The sequence below is a fragment of the Arvicanthis niloticus genome, chromosome 22 (genome assembly GCF_011762505.2).
Source record: "Arvicanthis niloticus isolate mArvNil1 chromosome 22, mArvNil1.pat.X, whole genome shotgun sequence".
In the NCBI taxonomy this organism is placed as follows: Eukaryota; Metazoa; Chordata; class Mammalia; order Rodentia; family Muridae; genus Arvicanthis; species Arvicanthis niloticus.
Window position 1 is genome coordinate 25,351,467 of NC_133429.1, and position 22,166 is coordinate 25,373,632.

The 22,166-nt window shown below is 34.2% G+C and overlaps 1 protein-coding gene across 2 annotated transcripts in view; it reads left to right on the forward strand.

Annotated features, from left to right (window-relative positions):
• Mgat4c (MGAT4 family member C) overlaps positions 1-22,166 on the forward strand; it is a 659,905-nt gene that overhangs the window by 611,850 nt on the left and 25,889 nt on the right. For both annotated transcript variants that reach the window (XM_076920099.1, XM_076920098.1), the window contains one exon: positions 3,555-3,604. The gene's annotated coding sequence lies outside the window, so the exon portion shown is untranslated. The remainder of the gene's footprint in view (positions 1-3,554; positions 3,605-22,166) is intronic.

Consider the following 22,166-nt stretch of genomic DNA (forward strand, 5'->3'; position numbering starts at 1 on the left):
CAGCTAAACTCACACTGAGCAAGAATACTCTACACTTGCTTTTCTGTTTACTAAAGAGATGCCTTAGCCATTAAGAATACTTGATTATAACTATCTGTAACTCCAGTTACAGGGAGTTCCAATGCCCTCTTCTGGCCTCCATATGCATCATACATACGTGGTATTTAGACTTATATGTAGAGAAAAACACACATATATAGGAAATAAAAATAATAGAGTTTTAAATTTTGTTTCTTTATAATCTAAAATGATATGAATATGTCCAGTTTTGTTGTAGTTATTTAACATAGAAGTGTAAGTCCTGGTCAAATCAATTATGGGAAAGGTGGGGATCCTAAGATTGACAATAGAAAGTCAAACTCTTCCTGTTGAAAATGGCATTATCTAGTATAAATAAAATTCTAAAGAATTTATTAAGATGCATTTAGAGTTAGCAAACAAGCTAAGTTTAAGTTTTTTTTTAAAGAAGCACACAAAACCAGCAGTGTTTCTACATACTGATATTGAAGCAGCTGAAGAGAAAACAAAAGTATCATTTATGAGGTCATAAAAATTAATACCTGAAAATAAAATATTACAATGAGTGAAGGACCTCTCTCATGAGCTGTATGTCAATAATGAAAGAATTTACAAGAAAGTCAGACAAAATAGAAATATCCCTATGTTTATGAATTAAAAAATAAATATTTGTTAACGTGTCCAAGTTATTCAAGGAATTTCCATATTTAATGTAAAACTCACCAAAATATCGATGACAATTTTAGCAGAGGAAAAACTACAATTCTAAGACATTAAGCAACCACACAAGTTCATGGATAGAAAAAGACTCTTGAGCAATAAAAGCAGAGGTGTAAGCCATTCCCACACTTAACTATAATAACATAGACATCACAAAAGTGCATGAAAATGGATAGGCAAGACTAAAAAAATAGGGTATAGAATCAAGAAATAGATCTATATATTTATAGAAATAGAATATGAGATTTTTTTTCTCCCTCTCCTTAACATACCTTGTCCACCTATTGGAAGAATGTCACCCATAAGCTCAGATGTTTGAGAAAATGGTTGCTGGTAGATAAAGTTCTTTGGGTAGCTCATCTTTGGTTACATCTTTAGGAAATGTAGCCTTGCTGGAGGAAGTATGTCGCTGAGGGGTGTGGTTTTGAGAGTTCAATAGCTTCTTACTATTCTCAGTGCACTCTGTCTCATGCTTGTAATTCAAGATGTGAGCCAGAGGTTTTCTGTTCCCAATCTTATGCCTTTGTTTTATCATCACTGACTCAAAGTCTCTGGGAAATTAAGCCCCCAAAAAAACCTCTTCTCTAAGTTGCTTTGTTTGTGATGTTTTATCCAATTAGAATAGTAACTAGAACATTCACCAAAATATTCCTTTTCCAGCTTCATGTCTCTTTTTATAAATCACATTAAATCCAGTTAGTGATGCCTATATGTGCAAGGGTGTAGGACCATCCATTGGAACATGAGACTTACATGTATTCCCATAGCCTCAAAAAATTATTCTCAGCTAGCGACTATTACCTGCCAGTAGTTCCAGTATAAGGGATGTAGCCTGGATATCATCTACTGTATTCATATTATAATTTTGACTGGATGGTTTTTTCATTCTTTTTTTATTGTTTGAGAAGTCAAGTCATACATATAAAGTGTTATGATCAAATCCATCACTAATTCCATCCCCTGAAACTCTTCCCTTGCCTTCCTTGTCATATTTCTCTCCCAACAAAACAAGGTTTTTAATCCCATTACTTAGTACTCTTTTAACGTGCTTGGTTATAGGGCCAGGAAATGGGTAACCCATCAAGGTTTGTCCATGAAGCAAACCTCAAGTAGCTTTATTTTCTTTTAACATGATTAATAAGGTTTGCTATTTTTCCTTTATTTAATCTAGTATTTGCTTTCAGGTATGTCACCTCTCAAACACAAACATATGATAACTAACCTAAGTGTATAAAATTATCACTCAATACACCTTCATATGCCATTAAATGTTCTGAAAGTCCTGTACATACAACATGTTTCCAGTTGTTGATATTCATACTAGTATGTAACTGTAGAATTTTCTACCCAGGACCCAATTGCTGAAAAACAACTAAGAGGCTAATTTATGTATGAATAAATGCCTAGACCATAACATTGGATTTATTGCCTGATTAGCTCATGACCTATATAACACATTCTATTCTATGTCTGACACCAGCTTGGTAGTTACCCCTCCTTCTCTTTATATGTCCAAGTTTCTTAGCACGCAGGTGGTAAAGTTCCTTGCCTCTTGACTCTTTCCCACAATTCTTTCTCTCTCTGCTGGATGTCCCACCTTCTATTTCCTGCCTGAACTAATAAAGCATCAGCTTTTTATTGACAGGTGGATGCTTCCACATGGTACATATGAGATTCTCTCTACAAAGAATAAATGGTCATATTCTATATGGTGATGATGAGATATTACGGTGAAAATGAGATGCTAAAATGCATGTATATGTGTATAATTGTATTGTGTTGTTGTTGTTGATGATGATGATGCTGTGTAGAAATGTTCTACTAATAATGCATGTCTATTTTAAACCACTTGACCTTGAGTGAGGATGATATTCCCAAAAGCAATGCAATTTTATCTTAACTGATAAACATGGGCTAAGAGAAGCCAATGGAGATGGCATTGCAGATAACTAAGACCATAGGGACTTTACAAACAGTTATGGTCTTTATAAGGACTTTACAACATGACTTTACAAAGTACAAGTTAATATTTACCTGAAATTGTATTGAAGAAAGCAACATCTTTGCTCCTTCTACATTGTTACATTAACAATCCAGAGCAGTGAATTTTTAGTAGTATAGAAACTACTTTTATGTATATAAGAAAGCATTAGTATTTAGTAATGCCAGATTTATTTTGTGTTCTTCCTTTGGTTAAAGCAAAGGCAAAAGACTTTAGAATGATGCAATCTTTACAGAATGTGTTTCACATTTTCATTGTAGTACAGCTTTGGTTTCCTTGTGAATGCCCTTGTTAACATAGTCTGGCAGACATTCAATAGCAAACTGTGTTCCGGGCAATGAATTTATAATGTTGTAGCAAGAACAATCTTGTGAATGTTGTAAGCCCTTATAGATGATGGGAAAATCAATATCATGGATAAATTTGTAGCAAACTACCCTATGCATTTTTAGGTGAAGAAAAACTCAAAACTATGGAATAAAATTACTTTCATTACATAAGTGAACTATGTTAAAGTATAATTCATTGATTATCATAAAATCCATTGTTAAAAATAATTATATATGTTATATTTGTGTTGTTATATTACATATAATTTAAATTTTTATTTGATAACTTTTAATGCATAGTTTAACTCAACAGAAGAATGTCTAAATTATGCTAAATGTATTTTTTATTTTAGCTCTATTTTAAAAATGCAAATAAGGGATGATTCAGTTACATAGAAATAGCAAATTTTATAGAATCTTGTTCTTTTTTTATCAGAAATGGGTCATTTAACTATAGTAGTAATATAGAACTTTCTTTCTTCCAGGGTGACAATAGCTTTTATACAGGACAGATTATGTCAGCTTCTTTCTTAAGGTAAGATGGTATTACACTGATATATATATATGTGTGTGTGTGTGTACACATGTATATATATATATATATATGTATATGTATATATGTATACATACATGCATATATGTGCATATAATATATATATGTATTATACATATATATAATCAATTTTTCTGGATGTAGCTATATTTTGCTTATGTTTAGTTATCTGATCATTAGTTCTATGTTCATAATCCTTTTTATTCAACTGCTTTGCTTTCACAATAATTATGATGATGCTTCTAAGACAGCTCCTGAGTAGATTACATATAGCTTGGTTATTTAATTTAAAAATATGTTATGTATTAAAATAGAGTAATACTCTAAGACCTGAAATAAAATATAACTAAAATAAGTAAGAATAGTGAGCCTTTCACAGACATATATTAGTATCTTAAATTTCCCTAAAATCTCAAACATATTATACTATTAATAGATTTTCATGAACCTCAAGATTTTTCAGTTGGCTTTATGGATAACTATGCTCCATCTTCTCATTGTTATTTAAAATTGGCTATCCCTAACAAATGGACTGGCCATATTAGAAAACCAAGTGTTTTTGTTTTATAAAGATGCTAACACCTAGAGGTTTATGTTTTTCAGATAAGTGTGATAGAAGTGTTTTTTTTTCCATTTTGGGTTAAATTCAATAACTAACCTCTGCAAATCTTATTTAAAACTAATTTATGAGTTCTACAAATTTTCAATACTTACTTCCACAATACTGTTATGCTTTTATGGTTTCTTTTTCTTCCCTAAAACTAGATCTTATTTATACATTAATGTAATAAACAGAAAATATGGGTATAAAGTTTTTGTGAGTAATTTGGAATAAAGGAGGTAATTTGTGTTTATCTTTTGATATTTTATGCTTCTCAAATATTATGAATTTTAATGCTTTTGTGATTTTTGTAATTATCATTATTACATATTTATCATCTACAAAAACAATATATGAAAAGCTTATTTAATTTATGATCATTGGAGAAATGAACAATACGGTTCTTAAAAATAAGGCATGAATAGTCATTAGATATGACTATTCACATGCTGTTTTCTTTAACATTTATATTACTTCCCATTGTGTCCTGTAGCAAATACAATCTGATTTTCTCCAAATATTTGAAGTAAATATGGTTCATCTTTCTTCTTGTTATATCATAGAGCAGAGATTGGTGATTTTACTCCATAATTTTTGCCTGGCTACTACTCCAACTAACCAAATATCAGTCAAGAAGGCAATAGCAAAAATACCCAACAAATAAAAATGATTGAATAAATTGAGTTGGATTTCTCAGCCTGACATAAAAATTTTTTCACAAGTAATAGGCATTTCAGAATTCAGTATCAGCCCATTGGATATCTTTATAAACTTGTTATTGAAGTAGTGACAAGTTTCAAGTTCAAAATGCATGCATTTTGGCCTAAGTACTTTAAATTGCATTAGTAATTCAAAATTCCAAATTGCATTATTAGTACAACTATAAGCTTCTTTCATGGTCTCAGCCTCTGTGTTTCTGTTGCACAGAAAGCATTGCTTTGTATAAAACTAATGGGCTGAATAAAAAAGTACCAATCAATGTTTCACTGTATGTGTTGGAAGTTAAATAATCCCCATTTTTAGTTATAAAATAATAAATTTGGAAATGATAAAAAAATTTCTCAAAAGTTAAAAGCATGGCCATAGGTGGCTTCAAATTTTTCCAGATTTTGAGTTTTCTTTGATGGTCTGCTGGAGAAGTCATTTGCAAGAGACAAAAAGAGTCCATGAGAATATCTTGTTAAGTCTGAAAAAAATATGGTACAAAACATAAAGCGACATACTTCTCAAGATGTTCACATGATTTTAACTTCCCATTGCACATTGATATTTGTGTATATATGCTCATGAATACGTGTGTGTCAAACACATTTGCTAAGGCACACATGTAGAAGATAGATAACAGTTTTTTGGAATCATCTCTCTTTTACCACCTTTATGTGACACTCAAGGCTCAAACTCTAGTAGACATACATACATAGCAAGAGCCTTTTTCTCCTGATTTTTCTCTGAGGCCTGAGTCTTTTCTATCCTTAGAAACTGCTAAATGATTAACAAAAGTAGCTAAATGATTTATTCCTGCTCATTGTGTTAAAGCTTATCTTTAACAACATCAACATGTTGACAGCCACAGTTCATGGCTTGAAACTAAAAATGGACCCTCACACAGAGTTATTAAATTAACAGGCTGGCAAGCCAAGGAAGGGTAAGATTCTCCACAAAGGCTTCCCAACCTAAGAGATAAGTGCATTGCTTTGGATAATGCATATTCCACAATGGGTAAGGAAGGCATTCTTGGCAGATGTTTTGGTCATCCTGATAACTCCTTAGAAACAGTTATCACTGGAGTGTTCACAAAATTTTGTTTATTGCCTTGCTTGTTATTGACTATTTGTGTTTATCTTACTTGTTCCTTGACTGTTAGCATCTATTGTATTGTTAGTTCCTCAGCCCAGGACTGACCTTAATACTTGCATGTAATTAAAATGGTATAGAAGCAAAAAAAAAAAAGAGGGGGTGTGGGATAGGGAGAAAAAATGGGGAAAGGGGATAGCATCTGAAATGTAAATAAATAAAATGTCCAATAAAAAAGAATCTGCTAAAGACTTTATTTATATGAATTTTTAATCTTTTAATATTTTTTTGTATTAAAAGTAAATTAGAAATGGTTAGGTATTTGTTATTACTTTTAGCCATAACAACAAATTATTTACATGCAATATCAGCCATGTATTTTTTTGAAAAATAATTACATTTTCATAAATTATTATTATTTTGGGGTAACAGGTTTTATTGTGAAATCACATACACAGACCTTGTTACATTATTGTACATCCTTTCCAGTTTTCAATCTTCATTCACTATGTTCCTCTTTTTTTGTTTGTTTGTTTTGTTTTGTTTTTCTAGACAGGGTTTCTCTGTATAATCCTGGCTGTCCTGGAACTCATTCTGTAGACCGTGTTGGCCTCGATTTCAGAAATCCACCTGCCTCTGCCTCCCAAGTGCTGGGATTAAAGACATGTGCCACCACTGCCCAGCTATATGCTCCTCTTTTTTTTTCTTTTCTTTTTCTTTTTTTTATTGGATATTATATTTACATTTCAAATTTTATCCCCTTACCCCATTCCCCCCACTGCCCAGGAACCCCTTATCCCATCCCCACTCCTCCTGCTTCTATGATGGTGTGTCCCCACCTACCCCTCACTCCCACCTCCCCACCCTCAAATCCCCTCCCACTCAGTGTTCAACCTTCATGGGACCAAAGATCTCCTCTCCCATCTATGCCTGACTAGGCCATCCTCCCCTACATATACAGCTCAAGTCATGGGTCCCTCCCTATGTGCTCCTAGGGTGGTGATTTAGACCCTAGGGAGCTCTGGTTGGTTGGTATTATTGCTCTCCTCTTTTTATCTCTCTTAATTGTCTTGAATTCTTCTTTCATATTCTGGTTTTATAAATTTAAATAATTCGGGTAGTCATTTTTCTTTTTACTTTAAACTCGCTTTATATCTCAGTCAATGGAATACTCCTGGAATTTCATATATTCTTTTATACTCACTAAATTTTGGAAGCAACATTCATACAATTTTTAGAAAACACCATATATTTGTCAAAATAACATACTCTTTCAGGAGAAAGAATGAAAAGCCAGTGTTGACCTTTCACTACAAAAAAAAAAAAATTGATACTCCTATTCATCTGAAAAGGTGATGAAGATCCCCAGGAAAGCGTTCAAGTAGAGTTTACAGAACTGATAACTTAGGAACTCAATATTGTTTTTTTCAGTGAGTCATCATGAACCTAAGTCACTCTTCCTTGGGCTAAACTGTTCTCACTTGGCTTAACAATTCCTTTGTAAACAGCTACTGAAATGTGAAGTAGAAACCTGCCCTAAAATAACATTGATTAAGAAGGGCAGGACATCTTTCTATTCATGTGACAATATCCTGAATGGGCATGTTACAGATAAAATACTCAAACAATGAAAGTACATTTTTTTAAATCTAAGAGGACAATTGTTTACTCTTAATTATAGTGAGTTCATTTGACAGGAATATGTTTTAAAAAGCAGACTGAATTCATGGTTGGAAAGCAGGGTCCTTTGTTTGTGTGTGTTCGTGTGTGTAATAGAAGACATATGTATGTGAATATACTCACACATATATCTGTCTGTCTATGTAGTCCAGAGATCAATCTCAAGTTTCATTTATCACAAAAATTATCAACCAAATTTGGAACAGGGTTTCTTATCATCTTGAAGCTCATCAATTAGGCTATTCCAATGGCTCTCAACCTCCCTAACAGTTCCTTATGTTTTGTTAAACCCCATCATAAAATTATTTTCATCGCTTCTTCATAAAAGTAATTTTGCTACTATTGTGAATCATAATGAAAATATCTGAGATGTGGAATATCTGATACGAGACTACCATAGGTGTCATAACCTAGTGATTGAAAATCATTGGGCTATAGTGTCTATATGTGAGATCCAGAAACTGCTGTCTCTACCTCTATAACACTGCAATTCTATGTGTGGTCACTGTACATGACCTTCTCATGTGAGCTCTACAGATCAAGCAAAAGTCCTCACATTTTAAGGCATTTTACCAACTAATAGAGCCACCTACCAGGCACTAGAATCATGAGATAAACTGTAGTGGAATATTTTTCCCACAAGTTGGGAGGAGCTAAGGGGGGAGGAGGAAGGAGAGGAAGTGGACAGGAGAGATATAGATCCATAGATGACCACACATGTACTGAGAACAGTCCTGGGTAACAACTTATATCTAGGTTAGTTAATTGGGAAACAACTATAATTATGTGGGCATCTTGTTTATTGAGAATTACCAAATATATAAAGCATTTGGTTAATCATTAAGCATTAGAGTCTAATTCCTACCGGGTACCACATGAATAGCGGGATGGTCTGGGCTCAGCCCAGCATTGTGGAGACAGGGTGGAAGATTGGCAGAGCCATCACCCATGATGGCATCTCATGGGTGGCAGGGCCAGTGTTTCTGGCTGGCCGTTCCTAGCTGTGGTGTAGCTCCAATGTGGGAGTGAGTTATGATTATTTATTCTAATTTCTACTAGTAGGTATTTATCTTGATATCCACCTTTTCTTTGTGGTACTAAGGGATTTAATCACCCCAGCTTTTCATTCTTTGTATACGAGGACAAGTAAATTCTATAATGTGGATACTTTATGAAATCTACAGCGTATGAACATAGTGCTATAATAATGCTGCAGGTATTTTGGTCTTTTAACAACTGTGTAGTGATTTCTTATTGTTATTAGTAAAGTTAAGAGTCATAAATTATTCTCCTTCCTTCTCTCCCTTTTTTCTTTCATTCCTTGCTATAAGTTGAGTCCTTAATTATCATACATTACTATGTAGAAATAACTTATACAAATTCACCTCAACTAAATAAATATTGCTATGTAAGTTCTTGTACACCAGAGTGAGAAGAGAGTTCTAGAAACAGTAATGGGTGCAAAAATGTGTAGGCTATTTTGTTCAGTTTCATTTTCTGTACTTCACTGTGATCCTGAGAATGAAACTGATATGAACCTTCTTTTCTCAGTTACCATTACCCTTGTGGTGAACTTATTACTACATTCAATGTGATTGTGTTGTTCACAATGCATGCATTTCTTGCATAAGGCTGAAACCAAGTTGATTATATCTGGAACTCAATGGAAAATACACAATCATGTATGAGCCAGTAATAATCACTGACCACTACAAATCCAATTTAAAGCTCAATATCAATTTTAGATGTTATATGAAGGTATTATTACTCTGATATTGGAGTGGACATGTTTGGTGCTTTTGTTGGTGGCTAAATTTAATGGCTACAAGCAAGTCTATAATCTTATACCCTAAGGACAATTTTGCATCCTTCCAAATATACTACAATGGAAGTGGGAAAATCTTTAGCTAGGCTCAGTCCCATCCTTATAAAATTGAGTTAGTTTTGTATACTATTTGGCATTGATTTTATTTCCTCTTGCCATAAATGTCAGTGAATGATCTTTACCCTTCTTTGCAGCTTGCATGTTCTAACTAGGTTTGATTTTATGTCATTTTTAAACTTTAATAAGCAATTAATCATATTTGAGCCACTTCATCCAAGATAGTGACCTCTGTATCACAATATATCTAATATCATATTAAGAAGCAATGCATAAGTATTTGTTGCATCTAAATAGTGTTCTTTTATTTCCTCATTAAACTCTTTTAATTAACAAAATGCTACTTAGGGTAGACTCTCTACCTTGTGTAATGTATTACTGACTCATTACTCTCTTTAAAATGTATCAGCCCAGTATGTTGTTGAGATATATGTTGAGAATATATATGAGAATATATTCTCAGCAAGCACTTGAAATTGTACAAAGTTTTTAGTGATTTTGATTAAGACTGCTCAATTTTGTTCTTTGTTGTCATTTAATCAATGCATTAAATATAGTAAGATACAATAAAACAGGATTCAGTATTATGAACCTCATTCCATAGTTGAATGACATAGAACCTGGCATAAGAGCAGTTTTCATTCTACAAACGGCTTTCAAGCTCAGTATCATAAACATTACACAGATTGTTTACAACCAATTTTCCCTTTCACCACAATGAGATGTTAAGATTCCAAAACATAAGGATAGGTTTGTATAACATGAGCATGGTCAATGATTTAAGTTACTGATATAATTTCATGTGAAATTGCACATGACTTACACCATTCACTGTCAATTTTTTTCTTCCTTCCTTTTAAAGTATGTTATTCATAATGTGATATATTTGTTTTTAATTTCAGTGTGCTATTCTTTCTAGGCTCAATAAGCATACTCATAACTTCATGGATCTCTGTAAATAATAAATTGGTTGGCTGTCGTTAGATAAATGTTTTTTATGATGTTCCTCAAAACGCACTTATTAATTATGTTAAACTCTACATACTCTCTTTTCTAAAATAGCTGTTCCTTCATTTCTCTTATAATGTTAAAGAGTGCTACATACACTAATTAAAAATATGAAGAGGCAACCCTAGGAAGGAATATAATTGTAGTGTTTTTGTCCTCTGGGATCCTCCATTAGGTCTAAAGAAATTATCCTCATAAGCATCATGCATAACCACTAAAGAAGATAAACTGAAGATTGTAATAATTCATAGCCTTTAATAAATATTTAAGAAGTTTCTAGCCTCTATTTTCTTTAGGGAATTTAGGCTTCTGATAGTTTTGTAGAACAGGAAATTGTGATTAACCAAAGCTGAAGGGGGAAATATGGATTCTCACATACTTGAGAGGGTTTGTTGTTGTTTTGATAGATTTTTATCAGAAGAGATCTAGGTGAAAGTACTTTAGATATTTATAAATGGACTACTTAAAAACATACTACAATAAACATTGTGTCTGCAACCTTTCCCTTGGAGCTAAGCTAATTGCTTATTAATGACAGCAGATTCAATCCTGCCCAAATATTACTTGGATGTTGACTTTTATTTTCCAAGACTCAGTCTACTTTAGCACTCATTCTGCTTTGATCTGATGCACATTTTGCCTTAAACTAGGGTGAATATTAACAAGGCTGAAAAACTCTCTCCATGGACTCATTCCGTTTAACTGATTGACTCAAATGCTAAACACATAAACCTGTGTGGTACTAGTCAATTAACACAAGTTCAGTCCTTTTGGAGATACAGAATTGTTTACTCTTTATGACAAGTGATAAAAAAATAATAAAACAACCCATACAATCTGTACTCGTGTCAAGAAATCACAGTAGAATTCTGTCACATAAAATTTTGATATTGATTTTGCTGATTCGTTCCACAGACTTTTTTCCCCCACAACCTACTGGGCACTAATGGCTACATTTTGAAATCCTTTAACCAAAATTTCTATAAGCTCTAAAATAGAAGTGTAAATTCCGTAAGATCATTATCTTCAGGTGAGGAAAGAGTTAAAAATAAAACTGATCTGCGCCTGTATATTTACCAAGCATTTAGTGATATTAAATCAATAAAAAAAAATCTTGTAAGTCAAGTATTGATATACTGAATTGAATTTTAAAATACGGTATTAAAACTATTTCTAAAATGATGTGACCAGCCAGGATAAAAGTCAGAGTATTTTTCACAGTGTCCCAGGCATCTATATTCTATCCCTAAAGTTGATGCTAAAATGAGATGGTATTTGAAGCTCCCTTGACACATAAATAAGAATTAGTTAAGCATTCGAGGAGGATGAAATTTTGAGTCGTAGAAACAATGAAGCAGATAATGTGGTAGATGGTATAATTCAGGAGAGGAGGAACCTCTTTTGGCTAGGGAGTGACAACTGAGATACAAGCAGGTTTCAACTTCTAAGACTTGTAGTAAGAAAAATCAAAGTTTCTATTATTTGCTAAAAGCATCCATATATTTGAGTAGAACTAGAATAAATCAGAGCTTTACAAAGACACCGCTGATGTAAGCATGAAGTAATTACTAAAGAAATAAGTCATTTTGACTTAGTTTTGAGACAATTAATAAAACCCTGCTACAATGATGATGACACGATAGTTCACAACATATTTTTATTAGAATATTAATCAAGAATATACGCTTCTGATTTCGATTAGCATCGTTCATTAATCTAGTCTATGACTGGTTAGAGAATTAAATGTGTAATATTTACAAAGTACTTGACCTTGTGTCTAGCCAATGTTGTTGCTATAGTGGCCAACAGAAGCAAAGGGTAGAGGCCTTATTCCCACAGGATTTACTGCAGAAGAAAAATATAAATGTCTGAATAAAACAAACAAACAAACACGAACAGAACTATGTTAGAAACTTTTCTGAGATAAAGAACAGTGAGGATCTGCGTGCCTGAAGTAAAAGTGATAGAGTAAAGGAAATTAGGAGTTAACTGAAGGGTTTTCAAAACTAGTGCTATACTGCTGAGATTTATCAGTCAGGCAGCCCTGAAAAGTTGTGCTATTATAAATAGACAAAATACCAGAATAGGTTTTAAAACACACAGAGAGAACATGCACACACACACACACAGAGAGAGAGAGACAGAGAGAGAGAGAGAGACAGAGAGAGACAGAGAGAGAGAGACAGAGAGACAGAGACAGAGAGAGAGAGAGAGACAGAGAGAGACAGAGAGAGAGAGACAGAGAGACAGAGACAGAGAGAGAGAGAGAGACAGAGAGAGACAGAGAGAGAGAGACAGAGAGACAGAGACAGAGAGACAGAGACAGAGAAAAGAGAGAGAAAAAGAAGGAGGGAGGGAAGTAAGGAGGGGGAGAGAGAGGGAGAGAGTCTGAAAGAGTTGGAAAAAAGAACAGACAATTAACTAGAATAAGAACTTTTGAGTTGGTACCTGTCAAAGGTGTTCTTCAACATAAACAAAACATTTTAAACTATTGTATATCTGTAAGTCTAACTCCAGAATACTGTCACATACTGAGGAGCAAAAATAGTGTATATATATTCTCTCTCTCTCTCTCTCTCTCTCTCTCTCTCTCTCTCTCTCTCTCTCTCTCTCTGTGTGTGTGTGGTGTGGTGTGAGGTGGTGGTGGTGGTGGTGGTGTTTGTGTGTGTGTGTGTGTGTGAAGCATTGTAAATCAAAGGGCCTTTTACTGAATCGGTGCTTATGTTTTGTTTGTTTGTTTGTTTTGTTTGTGATAACATACAGAGGATCTTTCCATACCAATGATGCCTAAAAGTAGGGGTGATACCACTTTACAGGTACCAGCTTTATTGGTCCATATTCAGTGAGTTGTGTAGGTGTTGTTTTTAGCAGTTTTATAGTTTTGTCTTAACAGTCTGGGCTGCCATGGGGACTCCTTTGACTAATAAATCAATTAGATATAGCCCAGTCCTGGTACTGTAAACTTCAGTTGGTGACAGGGGATGCCCAGTAGAGGTTCTCAATCAGGCATTATTTGTTGAATTTATTTAGGTGCCTGGTGTGTGTGTGCGTTCATGTATGTGTGTCTGTCTGTGTGTGTATGTCTCTGTGTGTATGTGTGTGTTTGTGTATGTCTGTGTGTATATATGTGTTTGTATTTCTCTCTCTCTCTCTCTCTCTCTCTCTCTCTCTCTCTCTCTCTCTCTCTCTCTCTGTGTGTGTGTGTGTGTATAGTTTTAGGCAATTTCTGTATTAGGGTTTCTCCCTGTGTTTCCTCAGATCCTTCTCCCCTATATTCAGGGACAACACATTTAATCTATAGCTCTGGACCCTGGAGAAATTACAATCAGGCATATTGGATAACATAAGAAAATGTATTTACCTATTTGGTCAAAAGCAATAATTTGGACCTTAAATTTATTGGATAAGTTATCTAGTAAAAATGCTCTCTATAAACATGGAATCGCTTACACTAATATTATATTGAATACACACGGATGCTCTTCAAGATTAGAGAGTGTTGAAAATATCTATCATAAATCATTTCACCAAAATGTTTCCACTATAATTCATATAAAAAAACTTAGGTATAAAAGTATATTATAAATTGTGATAGAACATAATTTTCATAATTGTTTTAAATATAGAAACATTTATTTAAAGAGAGACGGTAATGTGGTGCCTTTTAACCTGATTATTCTGTAATTTTATTTTTAATTTTATTTTTTATTTTATATGCATTGGTGGTCTCAGTGAGGTCTGTGTTTTGACTTAGAGGCAATAGTAGGTCACCATGAGGTCGCTGGGATTTGAATCAGGGACCTTTGGAAGAGCAGTCACTACTCCTAACTGCTGAGACATCTCTCTAGCCCCAATTAATTCATAATTTAATGTGCATATTCATATATATTAAACATTAAAATGACATATGTTTGTTTAAAATACATATAAAAATAGCATCTGTGTATGCGCATGTGAATAAGTGTAGACAGAAAAAAATGGTTCTAAAAACTTATAAGAAGAATAGGTATCTATATATAAAGTAGAAAATGAGAGTAAAAAATGTTTATATATCATATATATATATATGTATAGCTTATCAGAGCATGTGCTTTCTATGCTCTCTTTAACCAGGAACTCTATATATGCCACGCTAGCTAAAAAAAATTTGTGGATGTTCCTGTCCTAGCCTCCTAAATGTTGCAGTTGCAGAGATGAGCTACCATATGTGGCTATGTGGCTTAATTTTAATCCTTTATTAGAAAAGCCGTAACATTTCAAGCTCAGTAATATAAATATGCCATTGTAACTTCTGGAATTTATATACATACAAACATACACAAGTGTAGGTACATATTTGTGCTAATTCTTTCTAGCTTACAATCATACATAAGACACAATGAAAAATACCAAAATCTTCTACACATATTCATACACATATACATGTATGGAATGGGCTGTGGTTAATAATGGGTTAGTTCTAGTGATTGAAGGAGCCATGAACACATAATGACTTAAAACACAGTAATCAGAGTTTCCTGTCTTTGAGTGGAATGGAAGCAGCCTTAAAATCCTCTTAGAATTTACTAAATATTCGTTAATCCCTTTATTCTACTGCCTAAATAAAAATAAACATATCATTGTCAGTTGTCTGAGTCACAGAAAGATTTCAAAAGGGAATGCATTATGAAGTCTTTAAGTATAGTCACTTCATGTGAGAAATTTTCATAAAATTTAAAATAATCTAGGAATTTTTATATTTATATAAAAATTTATATAAAAGTAGGTACTTTTGCTCATAATTTTCATACAGTTCTGCAAATAAATGTGTAAATATTGTTCTATGCATTTTTCAGGGTAAAATACTTTAGCAAAACTGTTTAATTCTCCACTGGCAAACTTAACTATTGACTTCAATAATGTTAGCATTTTAGTATGATCCCACGAGGAGTTAGCCTTGGAGAGATATATTTTATGTAATTCTTTCAATTTAATTGATAATCTATATAATATCACAATTCAGTAATATTTTGATTTCACATGGGAAATGCTGCTAGACAGCTTAAATGATGAATGAACATAGAAAATTGGTTATCACTATTGAGAATATTATTTTTTTTTCTAAATTGAGTTTTTCATTACCGATTTTCATTATGTACTCAGACCACAGCTTTCTAATCAATAATGTAATTCATACCATGGGAAATGAAAAAGAAGACTGAAAAGTCAACATAGAAATTATGCTTAAGGATGACAGTCAATCTATGTTAATATTTCATTTTTAAAATTTATTTTTCTACATTAAAAACCACTTTATAGCCTTCCAAAGAAAATTGTGATTAGGAGAACAAGATAAAATTTTGTGTGCTGTTTCTGTTTAGGGATAAATAAATTGAATTAAAACTGTCATATATCCATGACTGTCACTGGGCTTAGTCTTGATATCTAATCTCTACTCGATGAACTAAATAGAATAAAACAAAATGTACACATTTTTCAATTTTAATAATGGAAAATTTAACTTAAATATACTTAAAATGTGGATATGGTATGCCTACCAATTTCTCTAAACTACAGATGCTGCTTGTTTCTAGTCAATCAAATAAGCATGGAAATTACTATCTCAATTCATTTGAAACAAGTAGCAGGCTAATAGCATCATTTCCTTTATGCTTGCTTATGTGGAGCCTGAGATGTCTAATTATATATATATTGGATTACACTTCTCCGTGTATCTTACATAAAAGATATAAGCAGAAATCTTACACAATATAAAAGGAAATAGAAGAGAAAACTCTTTACTGCTAGCATGTACTACATGAGAAGACTGACTTCTAATCTACAGTAAGAGGACATTAACATTTGTCTTCAAACATGCCAAAATAATTGCTCATATTTCACTCCCTGTGTGTATGTGTGTGGGTGTGGTATGTTTGTGTGTGTGTGTGTATGCTGTGGTGTATATGTCTGTGCGCATGTTAAGTGTGCATACTTAGATGCTCTGGCATGAGAATGGATGTCAGAAGAAAACATTTGTTGTCAGTCCTGTCCTCCTATGTAGTTTAAACAGCATCTCCTGCTATTCTGTTCTGTGTAAATCAAGCTAGCTATCCCATGGATGGCCAGAAATTCTCCTGTCTTAGCATTCCCTGGAGCTACTGACATTTTTTTTCTATTGAGTTCGTCTTTTACATTGTTATGCTATTGTATAGAGAATTTAGTGGGTTCTGAAATCAGGTTATAAGGATTGACAAAAAGCTTTACCCACTGATTCAATACATTATAGTCCTCTAATGTTGCTAATTAAAATATTGCATAATTGATCTGGTGAGATGGTGTAGTGGGTAAATATGCTTTCTGCCAAGCCGAAAATCCTAAATTTGAACTCTAGAACACACATCATAAAAGGAGAAAGCTGACTCTCAAAAGCTGCGTTTTGAGCTCCACATGTAAATCACCACACACAAAGCACACATGTACACACACACACACACACACACACACACACATACACTAAATATAAAATTAAATTAAATTTTTACAAAATAGAACATTAAAAAGTTGCTGTTTCATCATGATTTCGGGAGTACATCAATGTGTACTATGTCTGTTGGATAGTATTATGATATTAAGTACATAAGAGGAAGTAACTATTTCTAACAAAAGCATGAGTACTCATAGGGCTTGGAGATCTCAGTGATTAAGAGCACTTAGTTTGCAGAGGACATGATGGTGCATAGGTATGCATGATTCTAGTTCCATGTGATCATGTGCCTTTTCCTGGCTTCCCAGGGCATCAGAGCTGCATATGGTACACAAACTCACTTTCAAGCAAAACACCCATATATAAAAATATAAAATAAATAAACCCCCCAAACATGAGTAAACCTCTCTTGAGTCATTTTTTTCTCACTTTCTGGCTTGCTATACTTGCTATACTCTCGGACATTTGATGGCATTCAGAAAGTGGCTCTCATTAAACACAAATAATCTGTTTGATTTTGAATCTCCAGTGTGCACTGAATTAAATAAATCTATCTTTTTTATGAAACAGGTCTTGATTATCTTATTATCTAAATAGTAAGAGAAAAATAAAATATAGTATAATAATATAGCACCATACTGATTTATTAAGGGCTTAACACAGAGCATGGTGCCTCCTTTCAAGACGGCTGCTACAGCCACCAAAATTGTTGCTTTAGTGACCAGTGCAACTCACAATAGAATTTTCATGGAAAATTCTTGGAACAAACAAAGGCTTGTGTTAGGAAAGGTTTAGGTTTCTACTCAGACTTGTCTTCTTATCAGGTTTTTTTCTGTTTTATTAATTTTGATGATTAAAAAGTAAAATTCAGTAGACAAATGCCATCCTGAAAGGGAATCTGGGGAAGTAAGTGTAGCATTCTTTATTTAGTTAACTTTAATACTGAAGAAGAAGATAGCCTTGTCTCTCCAATCCTGCTCACACATTTTCTGTTTTTATAGTACGTGACAAGGCAACCCCAATCCTGTCAGTACTAACTACTAGTTTGGTTTACAATGTAACTTAATGTGAGCCACAGACACTAAATAACAATAATTATAAATAAGTCTTGCTAGGCATTGCTATGAACCCGAAGAATGGTCTAGCTGCTGTCATTTTTCAGTTCACTGTCACCTATAGCTAGGACTGGCACGACTTGGGACAATGAAAAAACTCTGAGGGAGAAAAACAATTACATTCGCTGCTATCAATATTGGAGACTTTTGTACCAAATATAATGATAATCGTGTGTTTTGAAAGTTTCCTGAAGCTTTCGCTATGTCAGCAACGTTCTTTCTATTCATCAGAAAGTATTGACTGCTGCCCGGAGGGCATGTTCAGCCTTCCACAAAGCAAAGGAGAAAAACAAATTGGGCAAGCATTAAAAAAAATGCAAGCCAAGCAAGTCTGATACAGTGGAGGGGGGCACACATGTCAGGGAGATGAACACTTCACTGTAACACATTTTTTGTTGTTGTTTTGTTTGTTTTGTTTTTTATTGTTGTTTTATTTGGGTTTTTTTGCATGTTTTCCTTGGTGTTATATATAAACCCCTGTATTTAAAAAATGTAATCTACTCCTGTATTGTGTTAATTTTAACACCTACTAAATAAAGAATAACTTGCAAGTCAGTGCCTTGGGCTAGATTAATGTAGCAACATTGATTCACATGGGTAAGGAATTTAGTTATTTTCCTCTCCAAACTCCTCATACGGACATAACATATTTTTCACTGGGGAGGAGTGAGAAATATGATTTTTCTTCTTTTTTATCCACAAGATCTGGAAGGTGAGAATAAGACTTCCTTAGTACCAACTTCTTTGTTGCAGGTCTCTCAAATTCTACAAATATGAAATTGTTGTTACTACACACACAAACATCTGCATTGAAGCAAGAGTTCTGCAGCGTACAAGTTCATCTGTCACCTCCTATCAGCATCAATTCCTTAATAAATGAGTATTTTTTTCTGTATTGATGAAAACTAGGGTATAAATTACTATACCAGTAGCTTCCCAAGAGAAAAATACTTTGACATATTTTTTCGAAGAATTTGCTTCTGTGAACAATAATTTGAAGAATATAGCACTGGTTTCTATTGTCCTGTTAACATAATGAGTATTTCTATATTTATCTGGGTGAATTAATGAAGGCAAGTAGAATAAACTCTTCAACATTTGTCCTTACTGTGTGCCTTCTAGAACTTTCTGTAATATTTGGATTGTATGTCCTGGATGGTTTTGTTCAATTCCTTTGCCTATTTGGTTGTGTTCTCTGTGAATTCTTTCAGGGATTTTTGTGTTTCCTCTTTAAGGGCTTCAACCTGTTTACCTGTGTTCTCCTCAATTTCTTTGAGAGTGTTATTTATGAACTTCTTAAAGTCCTCTATCATTATATTAGAAGTGATTTTAGATCTGACTCTTGCTTTCCTAGTGATATGGTGAATTCAGGACTTTCTAGTGTGGAAAAACTAGGCTCTGATGATGCCAAGTACCCTGGGCGGCTGATGCTTATGTTCTTGTGCTTGCCTTTTGCCATCTGGATCACCTTAGTGCTACCTGCCCTAAATCTCTGACTGGAGCCTGTCTTTCCTATTATCTTGGTTGTGTCAGAACTGTTTGGGGTGGATGTTGCTGTTGGGCTTAAAGCTGAAGGCCAAGATCTGCTGAGTGCTCAGGCCCAGACCAAAAGGAACCAGTGTTCCAGAACAGGAGTGAATTCCTGGGTCCCAGTGGGTCCCAGTGGGTCCCAGTGGGTCCCAGTTACTCCCTGTTTGGAGCACATGTTGCCATCCCCTTACCTAAGATACTGCCCAGGTTAGAGCTCCTGAGAGACCCTCTTCCTCTGGGTTCTGAGAGATTGGATGAAGGGCTGCCTCTAGAGATCTGCTTAGTGCTCAGGCCCAGACAAGAAGGAACCAGTGCTCCGGGCCAGGAGTGAATTCCTGGGTCCTAGTGAGTCCCAGTTACTCCCTGTATTTGGATTTTAATATTAGGAATATTAAATGACATGCTTGGAGTTTCAAAGTGCAAAATAATTATTTAATACTGATACTGGTTTTCAAACTACCCCAAATTTTGATGTGTTTTTTTTTACAATAAATTTTATTGTTTTAATGATACAAAATAGAGATATAGGCACCATATCTATTATCAATATAGTTATAAAATAGTAATTAAAAAACTATTGGGAACCAGGTAGACATTGACTTTATTTCTCTAGATTTTATGTTTTATTTATTTTATTTTTTTTTATTATTAGATATTTTATTTACACTTCAGATGGCATCCCCTATCCCCATTCCCCCACCCCCACCCCCTTAGGAAACCCATATCCCATGCCCCATTTTCCTTTTTGCATTTATACATTTTTTTAAGAATGTTAATCATAGGCTTTATAGGTTTGGAATTGTTCAATCAGAGGTGTAACCCACTGACCAACTTAGATATAACAACTATCTTTGACTGGTGGAGATACATGAATATCTGCCTCCCTGTCTCCCCCCTCTTTCTCTCTTTCATCATCTAGCTTCTCCTCTCCTTCTTCTTCTCCTCTTCTTACTCCTTTTCTTCCTCTCAGTACTCCTCCTACCTTATCTCCTCCTACACATCACCCTTCCTGTTAAAATGAAACTTTTCTCTCAAAATACAATTAGAGCATAATTATGCCAATTTGTACCAGTGAGGTACAGGATAGTCCTAATACCCAGTCCGTCCTTTTGTTGACTAACCAGCTCCTCTGTCATCTATTCTAACTAGAACATTTAGTTCTGAACCTGGCTTTAGGATGAATGTCAGCTGACGACCATCCACTCAAATCTTTTCTCTTAAGGTCAATAGCTATATGTTTTCAACCCCTTCAGAAATACAGAATGACTGAGTTAACTATAATTGTGGGAAGCACAAATCTTAGTTTCTAAAACTTAGCCAATTTATAGAGACCTCTGACCACCTGGACACTCGCTCTACTTCAAAACGTTGGAGCATCTGTTCTTCTGGATTCCGGCCCAGGATCTTCTGACAGACCTTAGTGCTGCAGAATTATTAAGGGCTGATTACTCTGTCTAGGCAGATATGATCAGTCGACTATTCTGCAAGTGTGTCCTTTTCTGGACAGTAATTTGTCTGTAGAAGGAAAGTGGCAATTCTTGCCTAGTGGCTGTCTCACCACAACTGGAGTAACTCCAAGGATGCTCAATTTCTTCTTAGAATTTAACATAGAAAGCTGTCCGGAGCAGACAGGTCTCTATTGAAAATGAACATTAATACTGAAATGTTTGTCATGTCAATTCTAAGGATTTCTGATGTTTTGAAAACCAGCTATCCATGTAAGGTAATCTGGACTGTTGCCTGTTAACTCCACTCAGCTATTTCTAAATAAAACATAGAGAACACCCTTATAATAAACTCCAAGTCATGAATTTGCTATAGTCCCTTAACTCACAGGCTGACCATCTCAAATCAGTTAAAAAGAGTTAAAGAAGGACTGGGTCTAAGCTTTGTATTCCTAAATGTGTTGTACTGGTACAATGCCTATGAGAGTAACAATATTTGTCTCACTCATATATCATTAAGAAGCTCATGCCAATGAAAACCTTAAAATTTGTAAACAAAGTAAATTGGTGCCATTTAAGAATTTATATCTTCATCTTGATATTAATTATACAGATTTCTACTAATAGGTTATGGCTATGCAATAAACCCTAGCTAATTCTCTCTATTCTGACAAAACCATTACTTTTCCCTAGAGAGACAGCCCAACATTTACCACCTTAGTCCCCATGCCCATGGAATAGGGGCGCTGACTCTTCATTAGCTTCTTCAAGCTGATTATGGGCATTAAGATATTAGAAGAGGAGTGGGGGGGAGAGCAAATTGACAATCCTCTGATGCTGTGTCTTCGCTGCCTCCAGATGGAATTCCCGGACCTCAGAGGTTTGAGCAGGTCTGCCCAGCTTGCTTGTTGAGTAGATACACCAAGGCTGATCATTCTGCAATATACAATTCTCAAAACAAATTTTAGTATCAAGATAGTTTTTTTTTAAGGAGGGCTGACATTTTATTAAGATTGTTGGTTCTAC